Genomic DNA, 15,183 nt, shown 5'->3' on the forward strand with positions numbered 1-15,183 from the left:
TCTATGATATTGTGTACTAGTCACATGAGATGGTAAAGTTGGGTATGATTCACAGTCGGCCGCACCTTGAACTATAACTGCAACTATGGAAAACTCTGTCTACACTTATGGTTAACAAAGATGGTTTTTGCCTTTGGAACTAAGATATGACTGAGGGAGATAGGAAGATTGATCTTTGTCATATGGTTGTGGCTGTTCTTGACCACAAGATCGGTCAATTGGATTTTGAGATGATGCTATTTGTGGAGTTGGTCTCCTTTGGAATGGCATGGTTTGGTTGAGCTCAAAGGCTGCGGCAACCTGAGCTAACACTTCGACACTCTATGGAGGGCATAAGTCTTGCGAGCAGTCCTAGAGTTGGTTTGGTTCATATATGGATTGAACTCTATCCGTGCATGTATTTATACACTTTTTGAGGTATTATGGTATTCTGGTGCCATTGGATCTTGGTACCCTTGGGGATACATGGGTAATACTCTGGATGTGTCACGATGAGATGCATGAATGTTGGTATGATACATCAAGTACTCTATTATGTTCATGGATGCATCACTGAGTGTGGCTCCTGCGGGATGGCCATAAGTACTTAGTGGATGTACTGTTTAGATGCCCCTTGAGTGCTTTCATATGCTCATGTTGTACCATCAGTCGTGGGTCCTGCGGGATATACATGGGTGTAAGGCTTGCGAGCAACCCTGAGACTGTTATTTTGGAGTGGGTAGAGCATCTTGACGAGCATATTGTTTGCGAATGCATATATGTGTCATGCATATGTTTGTCATATGTTGTATGATGCATGGTTTTGTTTTTGGCTAACATAGGTTACGTGTTTCCACTTGATTTTAGACTTTTTGCTACAGGTTCTGAAGGAACAAGCAAGAGTTGTTGGTCACTTCGATGTGACGGTATGGCTTTATTGTTCAGGATGATTGTTTCATCACCCAGATGCACTGGAGGGGCATTGCTATGGTCATATGGGGAATCTTTCTTCATTGGATGCTTACTGTGTTATTGAGTGCAATCGAGGACGCTTGCTATTTTTCAAGAGGGGGGTATGTTACGACCCTGTGTTTTTCCCTCTGGACAACAAGCAGGTGGGCACGGGCACGGGCACGCGACGCAAAGTGTGGACAGGCATCAGTTGAATGTGAAAAGGAAACTCATAAGTGTGGCCAGCCCAAGTGTGAAAGGGGACAAAAGGGATTTTGAGGTTATAAGGTTTCTAAAACCTTTGATGATAATAATATTATTTTTGAAAAAAAGAGCATGCGTTTTTAATCCTTGCTTTTGGCTTTTTGAGAAAAGCGATTTGAATCGCATGCTTATAAAGGCGAAAGTTGGTGGAGATTCACGAGGGCCGTGTGGTGGTCACCGTATGGATCTTCAGGGGTGGCCGGGTGGTTTACGTGGCGCTGCTACACATGGGCGCTACTACGCATGAGGTGGTGGTGCGGGTACAACTGCCACCGCTGCTGCTCATGCCACCTTAGCTGCTACCGCCGTCGGGTAGAGGTGCCGCCACCTGGTACAGCTGCCGCCACCACCACCTGCTGCCGGCGCTACCAGGTACAGCCGCTGCCACCGCATACAGCTGCCGCCGCCGTAGTTGCTGCCACCGTCGGGTACAGGGCTGCCGCCGCCAGCGACTGCTGCTGCCGCCGCTGGTGCTGTTGTTACTGCCGCCATTGGTGGTGCTGTTGTTACTGCCACTGCCAGATGCTGATGCTGCCGCCAGGTGTGCTACTACTGCCGCCAGGTGCTATTGCCGCCAGCCGGGCAGTATAGGGCAGCCAAGCAAGCAACCAGATAGGCAACCATCAATGCACAGCCAGGCAGGCATCAAGCAAGAATTTCTCTGCAAATAGTTGGGCAGCCAGACGAGTGTCAGATGGGAGGTCCTCTACGCCAGGTGGCTGCATGTGTGGAAGCAGTCAACGCGGGTCTCTCTCTATCTCTCTCTTGGAAGAAGGCGAGCTAAAGGAGGCACCGAGGGGTTAACAACCAAGAAGCACAAGGAGATATATGCAACAGTTTGGAACTGCAATGGGGCTCTATGGACACATCCAGGCAGACTAGAGGAGGTAATGGAGAACCGGGACATCATGTTTCTGACAGAGACACATGAAAGCCCAAAGAGAGGCTTCCCACGGGTAGCCAGTGGGAATCAGTGTATAGACAAGGGATGCGACAGGGCACTCCTAGAGGCTCAGGTGGGATCGCTATACTATTCAGACGAGCACTACACCAACGTATCAGGGTGGTGTCGAGAGACCCAGAGGCACGCTACATGTGGATTAGCCTACAGCTCTGAGAGGTGAGAACAGTCTACTTGGCAATATGCTACTTCCCGCCGAAGAGGTCGAGATTCAACACAGGTCACATGGAGGACCAGATTGGAGGAGGAGAGAGAGAGGGGCCCTTCCTAGTGAGTCTCCTTACGCCACTCTATCCGCAGATATCCTACACTATTCGACCATGGGGGAGGTCCTCCTGATGGGGGACTTCACTGCACGCACACAGAATCGACAGTGTGAATCATTCGACTTCACAAATCCCCTCATCCTACAGGCACTAGACGATGTAGATGCAAGGACCACGAGGATGTCAGAGGACAGTGGGCCAGACAGTACAGGTTATGGGCAACACCTTCTGGACCTGGGAGCTAGACACCATCTCGTTATTTATAACGGGATGTCACAATGGCCAGAATCGGGAAGACTCACATGTTTCCCATCATCAGGAGGCAGCAACACTGTGGACTACATATTGGGCTCGCGGGAGAGCACATACCTAAAAGACTCTTTTACTATCCCTACATGCCCCATTGGTGCGGACCATACTTATTTGGCTTTTTCTCTTAGGAGCTCTCTTGATCTGCCACCCCCGACCACTCAGGCATCTCGTACCATCTTCCACTTTACCCGGGAGCTTGCAGACGTTTATGATTCAAAAGTACATGATGGCCTCTTTGGTATGGACCCTACAGCACCCATCGATGTACTGACGGCCTAGCCACAGCTTTCCACACCATCTCCAGACAGGGAAGCCACCTAGATCCGGGGACATGCCCCAAAATAGATGGTATGATAATGAGTGCAGAGAGCTTCATCGACATCTCCGAGCCCAGATAGCGAAAGGGGAAATAACACAGCAGCAGGCCAGTAGACAGATGCGGTCTCTTACACGCCGTAAGCGACGCACATATGAGGAGGCTCAATACTGGGACATCTACCACATGCTCGTGAGCAAAGATGCAGCCACTGCTTGGCGACGACTCAGAGAGCCACGCCCCCCCACCCCAATTATTGATCCTCAACGCTGGCAGAGTTATGCAGAAGGGCTTTATGAAATTCTGTACCAGCCACTCATCCCTCGCCCCACCGAGACTCCACCGACCTCATCGGTTTTCTTTACTACCGATATGGTATCTCGAGCTTTACATAGATTCCAACATGGGAGAGCTGAGGATCACACCGGCTTACAAGGTGAGCATTTCATTTATGCAGCGGACACACTCTCCTTTTATTGCTTACCTCTTTAACAGGGCTCTGGTAGAAGGTTTCCCAGCTGAGTGGACGATGCACACTATTGTACCGATCCACAAAGCTGGGGACATGTTGGACCCCGGTAATTACAGGACTATCATGATTGGTCATACCTTGGCCAAACTCTATGGGGCTATCCTGGAGGCAGAATTGAGCACACACGTTGAGAGGGAGGAGCTTCGTGCCCCTGGTCAGGCAGGTTTTCGGCAAACCTTCTCTACTATTGATCACAATTTTCACCCTGAGATGCCTCATTGACCAAACTCGGGCACGGAGACAGAGACTCTATTGCTGTTTTGTGGACTTCCACAAAGCCTTCGACACAGTCCCGAGAGAGCGCCTCTTCCACCGCTTACAGACACTGGGCATACCCCCCGACATGATGTGGGGGATTTACAGATTATATGAGCAAGTGTTTGGACGAGTTAGATGCCCAGGGGGACTATCAGATATGATTGCCAACACCATTGGTGTGAACCAGGGCTGCCCTCCCTCCCCGACACTCTTTGGCTTATACATCGACGAGGTAGCAGACTACATCATACACGGAGGCGGCTCTGGGATTGACATGTCAGGTACGACTGTACACATTCTATTATATGCTGATGATATCATTCTTGTGTCGGATACTCGGACAGGGCTACAAAGGCATCTATAGGCCCTGGATACTTTCTGTGCGGAGCGAGGACTCACAGTGAACCTTGGGAAAACCAAGGTTATGGTCTTTCATACACCAGCAGCAGTCCGATGCCAAACTATCCTTACATTAACCCGGGGACAGGTAGAGGTGGTGGGCTCATATGTATACCTTGGGGTCACATTTACCAGCTCATCAGGGAGATTCTCTATGGCACAGGCAGCCAGAAACAGAGTGACACGAGGGTACGCAGCACTAGCAATTTTGGAACGCCAGTGTCACCAGGCACACTTCCAGCAGCCCCGTACTAAGGGGTGGCTATTTGATACACTAGTTACTCCAGCATTGATGTATGCAGCAGCAGTATGGGCACCAGGTTTGGCTACATCCTCATGGACACAGATAGAGCGCCCTCAGATTTTGATGCTCTCACGGATGATCCGCAGCAAACCTTCAGTACCACATGATATCCTTCGAGCGAAGTTTGCTGTACCACCTATGTTAGTAGAGGCCATGTTCTAGACTATATCTTTTATACACAGGATGCAGGAGCTCCCACTAAATCGGGTATCTCGGGCTGCTTTTGAGGCATCCAGACAGCTTGCTGAGGAGGGACATACCTGGTCATGGTACTCCCAGGTGGTACAGTGGATATCATCACACAGGATTGATATTGACAGATTACCACCCTTACAATATGACCTAGCTGCACCACACAGACGCCTCTCTCAGACAGAGAGGAACAGAGTCATGAGACATGACATTTGGCAGGGCCACATACAGGAGACTTGGCTATCTCCCAGTCAGCCACTCCCGACGAAGATGCTCTACTACAGAGACCACTTCTTGAGCACCTCCACAGACGGCTTCATCCAGCGACCACGATACTTGGAGGTCCACTTATCACATGGAGCCAGAGTAGCCATTGGGTGACTAAGGATCTCATCACACCAACTAGAGATCGAGACTGGGAGAGCGGCACGCATCCCTCAAGTAGAGCGCATTTTGCAGATTGTGCCAGACGGGGGTAGAGACAGAGGAGCATTTTGTTTGCCAATGTGGTGCTTTGCAGGAGATCAGGGCATGCTATCCTGAGGTTTTTAGAGGGACCACATCACTTAGACAGATCTGGGAGAGATCGGACCAGAGACAGCTAGGCAGACTACTACTAGCACTACAGAGACACAGGGAGATCTTACTTCAGACACCCGCACATCATAGCGGAGGAAGACAGTCCCAGTTGACTGACTTCTTCCAGAGATTGGCACCAGTAGCCCAGCCACACACATTGGGAGTGACATCTCAGCGAGCGGAGGAGATTCGAGCTAGGCGACGACCCAGACTAGCCGGCTACCAGACACCACGGCTACACCACAGAGAGATCGCAGCCATCCGGTCTCGACACCAACAGGAGGTCCAGGAGCAGCTGGCACATTTTCGCTCTGATCCAGGACGCATGTTCCAGACATTTACGGCATCCTCAGATCGGATGTATGACATATTGTACCCAGACTATGGGACTGGATGGAGTTAGGAGTAGATAACATACTTGTATCACCCCTTCAGCATATAGAGATGCATTAGTGCCCTAGTACTCCATCCACACCCTCTCGTTTGTACCCCACTATTGAGTCCCCTATGGTCGTGTTGTCATACTTGTACATTTTATTCTCACTCCACATTTTCCTCTTGATGATTGGAGGAACATCATTGTACTACTTGTTTGTCTCATAGGCCAATTTTGGCCTTTTGCAGACGTTAATATATCTTTCTTTCTTTCTCTTTGCAAGCAGGCTTTGTTTACGAGATTTGGATACAGAGGATCAAGTTAAGATGCACAGGATGATGTTCTTGGAAGAGATGTGTGTTGCTCTTCGTCTTGGACCTATGTGTATTCAGAGATTGCTTGACACGTCCTCTATCTTTCTCTCTCTGGGTTTTTGGCATCGTGATTGGATGGTGCTTATGTGGATTTATCTGTCATGGAAACATGACATTGGTCTTTCGAGAAGAAACAAGACTTTGGTATCGAGGATACAGGCCTATGGTTTATGGATACAGGTCTATGGTTTATCAGATACAGGTCTTTGGTTTCAAATGGGAAACATGTCTCTGGACTCATGTGAACAGGTTCTAGTTTTCTTGAGCTTACATGCAAGCTGTGACTATAGGAAGGACATATGGTTTGGTACAGCCCTACTGCTGTCTGGGAAAGGGTTCGTGAGATCCATAGTTGAGATGGAGAAGACCTTTTCAAGCAGGGAGGTGTCGTACAGGTGTGCCTTCTCTATGGAATGCTTTGCTGTAGTAACGAGAGTTCTTATTTGGAAAGTCCTAGGTAGCTTCGAGGGATCCTATTGGTACAAGTTGTACTTTGTACTCATATTTGATCAAGTAACGAAATACCGCAAGGGGTGCCACTGCGTTTTGGGGCCAATCGGTGTCTTTGTACTTTTTGCAAGAGCATTCTAGCTCCCCTTTTTGTTTTCCTTTTTCAGGTTCCCATGGATGATGAAGTGTTTTGCGTGCGAGTGTTTGTTCCACCGCCCGTCAGATTCCTGAAGGCCGGTTTCAGGAGGCCAGGCCGTCCCATTTCCTATGGACATGGATTTTGAAGATGAAGAACAAGAGCATGATGTGCCACAAAAAGGTAAGCCATTGGCTAAGTGGTACAAGAAACTTTTGGATGGAGTAGAACCTCCGGCCATCGAGGATTTGCCTCAAGATGTTCGTAGATCCAGATGGTTAGAGGAGCAAAACAAGGCTTGGGAGAATCTCGTGAATTTTTCTCTTATGATAGAGGTACTTAAGATTTAGGAGCCGACCACCTTTGTTGAAGCACAAGGGCTTCCAAAGTGGATGGCAACCATGCAAGCAGAATATGACTCCATCCCAAAAAACCACACTTGGGACCTTGTAGATCGTCGTCCAAGGCATAAATTAATTGGCGCTAAGTGGGTTTATAAAGCAAAATGTAAATCTAATGGTACTTTGGAAAAGTACAAGGCACGACTTGTCGCCAAAGGGTTTGCACAAGTTAACTTTTGCTCCTTTAGCTAGGTTAACCACTATCCGCACTGTTCATTGGCAACGCAAGGGTGATGGCATGTTCTCCAAATGGATGTAAAATCTGCATTCCTCAATGGAAACCTCAAGGAGGAGGTATACATGGAACAACCACCTAGGTTCGTGGTTCTTTTGATTCCGAAAGTGCAAGTTACGGAAGGCACTCTACGGGCTGAAACAGGCCCCCGAGCATGGTAGAAGACGATTGATGCTTACTTTGTGAGTATTGGTCTTCTACGCAACCCTTCAGATAGAGATTCATATGTAGTTTGGGAGCAAGGGAAGTATTATGGTCATTTTCCTCTTTGTAGATGACCTCATCTTGACAAGGGATCAAAAAGATCTCACAAACACAACAAATGCTTAGTGCAAAGTTTTAGATGAGACATCTTGGGCTCATGCATTATTGTTTGGGGATTGAGGTTAGATAACATTTTCATCTCTTAGTAGAAATATGTAGGTGAGATACTCAAGGCATTTGGCACGACTAAATGCAAGGTAGTTGGTACCCCAATGGAAGTTGATCTGAAGCGGTCCATCGAAGACAGCTCAGACTTTGTGGATAAGACCTTATACAACAAACTGGTTGGTAGTCTTATCTTCTTGTGTAATACTGGACTTGGCATCAGTTTTGCTATTAGTGTTTTGAGTAGGTTCTCCAACAAGCCTCAGGAAAATCATTGGAAAGCAAGAATGCGGGCATTGTGATACATCCAAGGTACTCAAGAGTATGACATCACCTATGTTGGGGGCAAGACCCTCAGCGGCTTTTGTGACTCAAATTGGGCGGGTGACTCCGACACTAGGCGCTCCGTAACTGAGTATTGTTTCTCTCTTGCTTCGGGTTACATTTCTTAGATCAGTAAGAAACAGCCCAGAGTTGTACTCTTATCGACAGAGGCCAAGTACAAAGCTGCATGCCTTGCATCAGGCACATCCCTGACGAAAGGGTGCGACTCTTAAATGAATAGTTATATCCTTTGGATGTAGAGATGTGTCTTTTGAAGGGAGAGAGTTAGGGTTTCATGTGGGAGACATACACAGAGAAGAAGGGAGAGAGAGAGAGAGAGAGAGAGAGAGAGAGACATGTGGGGATAAGTCAACTCAAGGTATGAGTGTGTGACTCCCCTATCACACATGTATATTTGCTCTAGTGCACATAGTGCACTTAGTACATTAAAAGTACTAAGTGTACTATGTACTATAAAACTTATGGGCTAGTACACACTATAAGGGTGGGCATAATGCCTTTACCCCAACAACCTCCCACTTAAAGGCAAAGTGCCCTTAAATGAAGGAAACGAAAAAATCAGCATGTACATGATAATATACAAGGCCATATCAAGGCTGAAACTGGCCTCATCCAATGCCCATCAAGTGTCTGCAATGAGCAAACCACTCTGGAGGCAAACTCTTTGTCAACAAATCAGCCGGGTTGTCATCCGTATGAATCTTGACAAGCTGAATCAGCTTGTTCTCTATCACCTCTCTGATGAAGTGATACTTCACATCCACATGCTTCATCTTTGCATGAAAGACAGGGTTCTTTGCCAACTGGATGGCACTCTGACTCTCACAATGCAACAATGGAATATCCCCTGTATAACCCAAATCAACCACTAACCGAGATAGCCATAATGTCTCCTTGCAAGCCTCTGTGGCTGCAATATACTCGGCCTCTGTAGTAGATAAGGCAGTGCACTTCTGCATCCTGGATATCCATGACACAGCACCTCCTGTGAATGTAAACACATAACCGGTAGTAGACTTCCGGTTATCTGGATGACCGGCATAATCCGAATCCGTGTAACCATGCACTAATGCATCCTGTTTGCCAAAGCAAATGCACAAATCCTGTGTGCCCTTCAGGTATCTCATGACACCTTTCACTGCTTCCCAATGCTTCTTGCCAGGGTTGGCCATGTATCTAGAAACCACTCCCACTGCAAATGCAATGTCCGGCCTAGTAGCAACCATGGCATACATGAGACTGCCACATGCTGAAGCATACGGAATCTTGGCCATATCAGCCCTGTCACTATCCGACTGTGGACTGTCCATAGCACTGAGTTTCACATATGGAGGCAAAGGAGTACTAGTCTTCTTCCCCCCTTCCATATTGAACCTCTGCAAAACTTTGCCAATGTATTCCTTCTGAGACAAATACAACACATGCTGATTTCTGTCCCGAAGTATCCGCATACCCAAAATGTGATTTGCATCACCCAAATCCTTCATATCAAAGGTCTGATGCAGCCTCTTTTTCAAGGCATCCATCTCTTTACGAGATTTCCCAGCAATCAACATATCATCAACATACAAGATGAGGATCAATAGACTGCCATCCAAAGCTTTCTTGGTGTATAAGCAGTGATCTATGTCACTCCTCCTGAAATCCTGGGATTTCATGAATGTATCAAATTTATGATACCATTCCCTTCGTGCCTGTTTGAGCCCATAAAGACTCTTTTTCAGCTTGCATACAAGCTTCTCCTTTCCATTCACTGCATAACCCTCTGGCTGTTGCATATATATCTCCTCATAGAGATCACCGTGAAGAAAAGCAGTCTTCACATCCATCTGAATCAAATCCAGATCATCATGAGCAACCAAAGCTAATACAGCTCTAAGTGTGGTCATTTTGACCACTGGAGAGAAGATCTCATCAAAGTCAACACCATATTCCTGCTTGAAGCCCTTAGCCACTAATCTGGCTTTGTATCTTGGCTTTGCATCAGGTGCAACTTTGAGCCTGTAAACCCACTTGCATGGCAAAACCTTCTTGCCTGTAGGCAAATGCACCAACTTCCATGTTCCATTTTTGTGCAGAGAATCCATCTCTGACTTCATAGCACGCTCCCAAAGAGCCTTGTCTGCCCTCTGTAAAGCCTCCTTATAACATGAGGGCTCCCCATAGTCAGTGAGCATCAAGTAGTCAACCCCTGGAACAAACCTGTCAGGGGGTCTGGAGGGTCTTGTGGACCTCCGTACCCAATGATCATCATTTGCAGGTTGCTGTCCAGCCTGCATATCACCTATTGGTGGCTCCTGTTCCATGCCATAAGGTTGAAAGATCATGCCCGGTATCTCCTCTAACTGTGGGATATCCATAGGGATATCTTCTGCCATCTCTAGCTGTCCATTTGGACCATTTCCAGCACCATTTAAGGGCTGGTTTTGATGCTGTAATGGCTGATTTACAGCCCTTGGTTGTTGTCCATGATGTCCATCATCATCAAAGATGACTCTGCCAGGCTCCTGTTGCCTTGCAGGCTCCTTATACATGCATGTCTCGTGGTTGATAAGACTACTGGCGCCATGGTCGGTTAGAAAAGGACCCCTCTCCTTGTCAAGGCTTCTGGAAGGATTGCTACTGCTGCTGCTGCTGCTGCTGAGAATTGGGTCGAGGTTGAGAACCGCCAAAAGATTTGGAACCATCACGAACAAATTTATTGCCGTTGCCGAAAGTAGAAGAGCCTGGGCGACCTTGTGACGAAGATCCCCGTTGTGTAACTGGAATATCGGCTATGCGTTCAGCGTATCGAATAACAACTGCAAGGTCGACTGGGTCATATTTGTGAAGATCCGTGCGCAACATCGGAGTAAGTCCCTCGACAAAAGCATGTAGCTTGTCTTCTGGGAACCATGTTGAAATCTCCAGTACCAAACTAGTAAACTGCGAGATATAAGAGGCCAATGATCAAGTTTGTCAAATGGCGTAAGCGAGATCGTGCTTGAAAATCCGCATCGGCAAGTATGAACTGCTTACGGATGACACGCTCGAATTTTTCCCACGTACTGACAGTCTTTCTGTCAGACAATCGCCATTGCCACCATAAGAATGCATTGTCTTTCAGCAAAGACACAATGAAGGTAATCTTTCTTGCATCAGTGAGGTCCATGGAATCGAAGTACAAGCAGAGCTTGTACAGCCATTGGTCAAGTGTACGCTTATTGCGTTGGCCGGAAAAGGACTCAGGAGGTTTAATGTCCAATTTCTTAGTTTTGGATGCTTGTAATAAGCGATAAATACATGGACTTCTACCTCTGGGGGTGTGCGTCAATTGAAGCCATTGAACTTGCAGGTTGAGAGTGTCGAGACTGCATCTGCAACGTGAGAGTCTCCAAAGTCTTCTGGAATTAACTCTGCAAAGCTGCCATCTGCTGCATCTCCTGCTGCCATCGGGTAAGAACAGGTTCGTCTTCTAGGATCGGTTCATCCGCCTTGGTAGGAGATGGGAGTTGGTTGCTCTGTTGCAGCTCTTGTTGGCGCCGTTGTACCCTAGTAAGAACCATCTCTGGGAGGGCGAGGTGCTGCTATACTGGAATATGGCCATGGTGAGGTTATCAAGGGAGAAGTTGCGACTGGCCACCCGGTGTAGCGGGGACGATCAGAAGGAGAAAGTAAAGGACTGGGACTGGCAGCCGGTGGCGAAGGAGTGGGTGTCCGAGGAGTATATGTCGGTGTTGAAGGTCGGACACTTAATAATAAAGGAGCCTGCTCAGGGTATGTACCGATCTCGTGGTAGACGAGAGATGCCTCCGGGATGGCAAGACCAAGGTAAGGGTGCCACTCCAAAAGGAAACAGTAATGGGGCAAGTCTCGTGGCAAGGTAAGTATTCTGAAAATCCACATGTCAAATTCCCGATCACGGGATGTGGGTGTGGCAACCTGGATACAGAAGTAGGCTGGAGGAGCAGGGGCTGGTTCAGGTGCTGGAGAGGGTGTCTCCTGGATATAGCTGAACTCGTATGGTCCCTCGGCCATAAGCCACCGCCATAAGAAAATTTAATAGGAAACGGTGAAGTGTGTCCAACGGATATAAGTTGGTGCCTTTAGCCCGTAGAATGTGCCATTAGTACCCGAGGTGTGTTGTGCTCTAAAGATGATGAAACGACGGGTCTCTCTGACATAAAAATACCACATTCTTGGGTTGTGTGTGAACTCTTTTTTTTTTTGTAAATGGAAAGATCATACCAGTGGAGCCTGCTTTGATGGAGTTGTCACCAACAATTGTTGTTCAATAGAAGCAAACCGGTTGCACGAGCCAACAATAATGGGAGTCGACCAGCCATGTCAAGCAGGACCCGTTGGCAAGGGCTATCACCAACATGTAGTCGAGGGGCACCACAAGGAGGAAGAAGGAAAAAAAAAATGCAGACTGTTGACCTCCAGAGAAGAAGCACGTAAGCCTGCCGGGTGGGAACGATTCTTTTTTTTTTTTTTTGCTATGAAGCTGGCCGTTTTTTTGATGGCAGCCACGTGGCTTAGTCTTAAAAAAATAAACCTTTCTGTATAAGGCTGCGGTTTAAATCGTTTTTTTTAATGGTGAAACGTCACGGTTTTTTTTTTTTACGTGAGCAGTCGTTCCTTAAACCCAAAAAGTGGCGCCCCCTTGATGATGACAATTCAGGCGATCAGGACCTCCACAGGAACACGGGGCAGCCTACTAGCACATGGATGCGACCTAGGTGTGAATCTTTGATTCCCATCATTTTTTTTTAAAGACAAATTTGGGAGAAAATGACTAATCAGGTAAAATTGGGCAAAGGGGTCAAAATTGGATGGGGCATTCTCTCCTGTTCTTCCATAAAACTCTTGTTATCCCTGATTTTAACGTCAATTTGTTGATTCAGGGTTTCTGATTTTTCGGGTTAGGGTTAGGGTTTTTCGAGTGTGGGCATCTCACAGGTTGGAGCTTGTTTGCTCTAATACCACTGTGAGAACTTCCTAGTCTATTAATACTCTAAGAGACATAACTAAGATTGAATACAATAGCTAAAGACAATTAGAGAGCGGAAAGCTGAGTGTTGTTTGCATTGAGACGCAAGGCCTTGTTAAATAGGGCCTGAAGAGGTACAAATGAAGAGGCACATCCCTGACGAAAGGGTGTGACTCTTGAATGAATAGTTATGTCCTTTGGACGTAGAGATGTGTCTTTTGAGCAATAGATGTGTCCCTTTGAAGAGACATGTCCTTTGATAATGACCCATGTGACAGGGTGTGACCCTTCCCTGGTGTCCTTTCAATGATTAAGAGTAATTCGAGATAATTAAGAGAGATTAAGTCACAATAGTAACATCTAGAGCTACCCGCTCTATTTATCATGGAGGAGATAAGGAAGCTACTCCTAGGCCTACTCTTTCAGATGTAGTTTCCTCAGGACAGGTAGATGAAAGGAAGGCAAAGAAGCCAGAGAGATCGGAAGATCATCAGATTGACATCATGCCAGGAAGTTCGACAAATGGTTTGCAGTGGTGCTTAGGCTTTAGCCCATTGCATGTTTCAAGAAATAAAGCCATGGGATCTTTGTGGACCAAAGCTGAAAGAGAATCCTTTTGAAGCATTGAGACTTTATGCTAGCAAAGGAGCAGTGTTGGATATTCTAGACCTTTTTTGTGGTTGAACATGATGAGCTTGCATTGAAGCAGCCTTGAACCAAAAAGGCCATGCTATTGCCTATGAACGTCAAAGACAACAAGGTAGCAGATGCATTATCTCGGAGAGCCTTGAGCCATGAGGTTTCTACGGGCTTTGATGCAGGATCCTTATGCTACCAAAGAGGATTTCAAAGATGTTTTGAAACAGATTGTAGAATATAGATATTAAGACAGATTCAAGAGGGAGAGATCATACCTCTAGCCCTCTTCACTGTATATATGTTGGATTGGAATTGATCATTATTCTGCTCATAATGGTTATTTGGGCATGCTCTAGTTTGGGTAGCAACGATGCCCGATAGCCCAAGGAGCAAGATTTATATATGGAAGGCAACGATGCCAGATGACCCATTGGACGGCAACGATGCCAGAACGAGATTTGTATATGGCAGGCAACGATGCCAGATGACCCATTGGACGACAATGATGCCAGATATATTGGACTTCGCAGTCGGGTGGTCATTGCGACCAGATGGCCCAAATGACTATATTGGATTTCATAGTCAGGCGGTCATTGCGACCAGATGGCCCAGACGACTGTATTGGCTTTCACATTCGGGCGGTCATTGCAGCCAGATGACCTAAATGACTGTATTGGATTTCATAGTCAGGCGGTCAATGCGACCAGATGGCCCATATGACTATTAATGAACTCTCGAGCAGTCCTAGTGACCAAACGGCCTTGAGGATAGTCTGAGCGGTCTTAGTGGCCAGATGGCTTAGCACGGTTTCGATGATATCAGACGGGACAATCCATGAACAGGAGGACCATTACTTGTTTATTGCATACTGCTGTATGTTTCAATTTCTTTGGACAATGCTTGGATTCATGGCATGTGATAGTCTCCTAGGCTCCAGACAATGGTCAGTATCTGGAGTATCCAGTAGATGCGAATGATGTATGGACAATGCTTGGATTCATGGCATGTGATAGTCTCCTAGGCTCCAAACTACAATCAGTACCTGGAGTATCCAGTAGACGCGAATGATGCATACTTGTTTGTTGACTAACTTGTGTCTAGTTTTTGCAGAAGGTGAGTATGCATTTATTTTATCTAACACATGTGACAGGCCATGAAGATATACCATCAAGAACAAGGACATCGGTCAAAGAAAAGGCATTGAGATGTCGCCAGATGAGCAGATGACCCCACAGATGTCACCATTTGGCCGCCCAATTGGTCCACCCGTGCTTTCTCATCATGTATGTACATTGGATTGGTGTCCATGGCAATTGTATATGCCGGGGATTGCTGCCACTCATGTGATATTGTGGACTTGGCTTTCCGTTGGGACTTGTGTCTCTGTGTACATGCCCGGAAATGCTTGGTGGATTGGTGTTCCATTGGGTTCGGTACCTCGTGCACTTGCCTGGAGCACGTCTAGTTTGGTATAGTCTCATGAACGGGGATTGTCTATACCAATGCTGCATTGCATAGCATCTTTATGTGCTTGCTTGCAATTGAAATTGCATGCTGTTTTCATGCTTGCTTG

At 46.9% G+C, this 15,183-nt stretch overlaps 1 protein-coding gene and 1 pseudogene across 3 annotated transcripts in view; one reads left to right on the plus strand and one right to left on the minus strand.

Annotated features, from left to right (window-relative positions):
• The window catches only part of LOC147634022 (glutathione S-transferase 2-like), a 123,565-nt gene that overhangs the window by 86,653 nt on the left and 21,729 nt on the right, over positions 1-15,183 (minus strand). The gene's annotated exons all lie outside the window — the stretch shown is intronic.
• LOC147634026 (uncharacterized) lies at positions 2,196-5,909 on the plus strand (annotated as a pseudogene).

This window comes from Cibotium barometz, chromosome 11, assembly GCF_041138505.1.
Source record: "Cibotium barometz isolate CiBa-2024 chromosome 11, ASM4113850v1, whole genome shotgun sequence".
Taxonomy (NCBI): domain Eukaryota; kingdom Viridiplantae; phylum Streptophyta; class Polypodiopsida; order Cyatheales; family Cibotiaceae; genus Cibotium; species Cibotium barometz.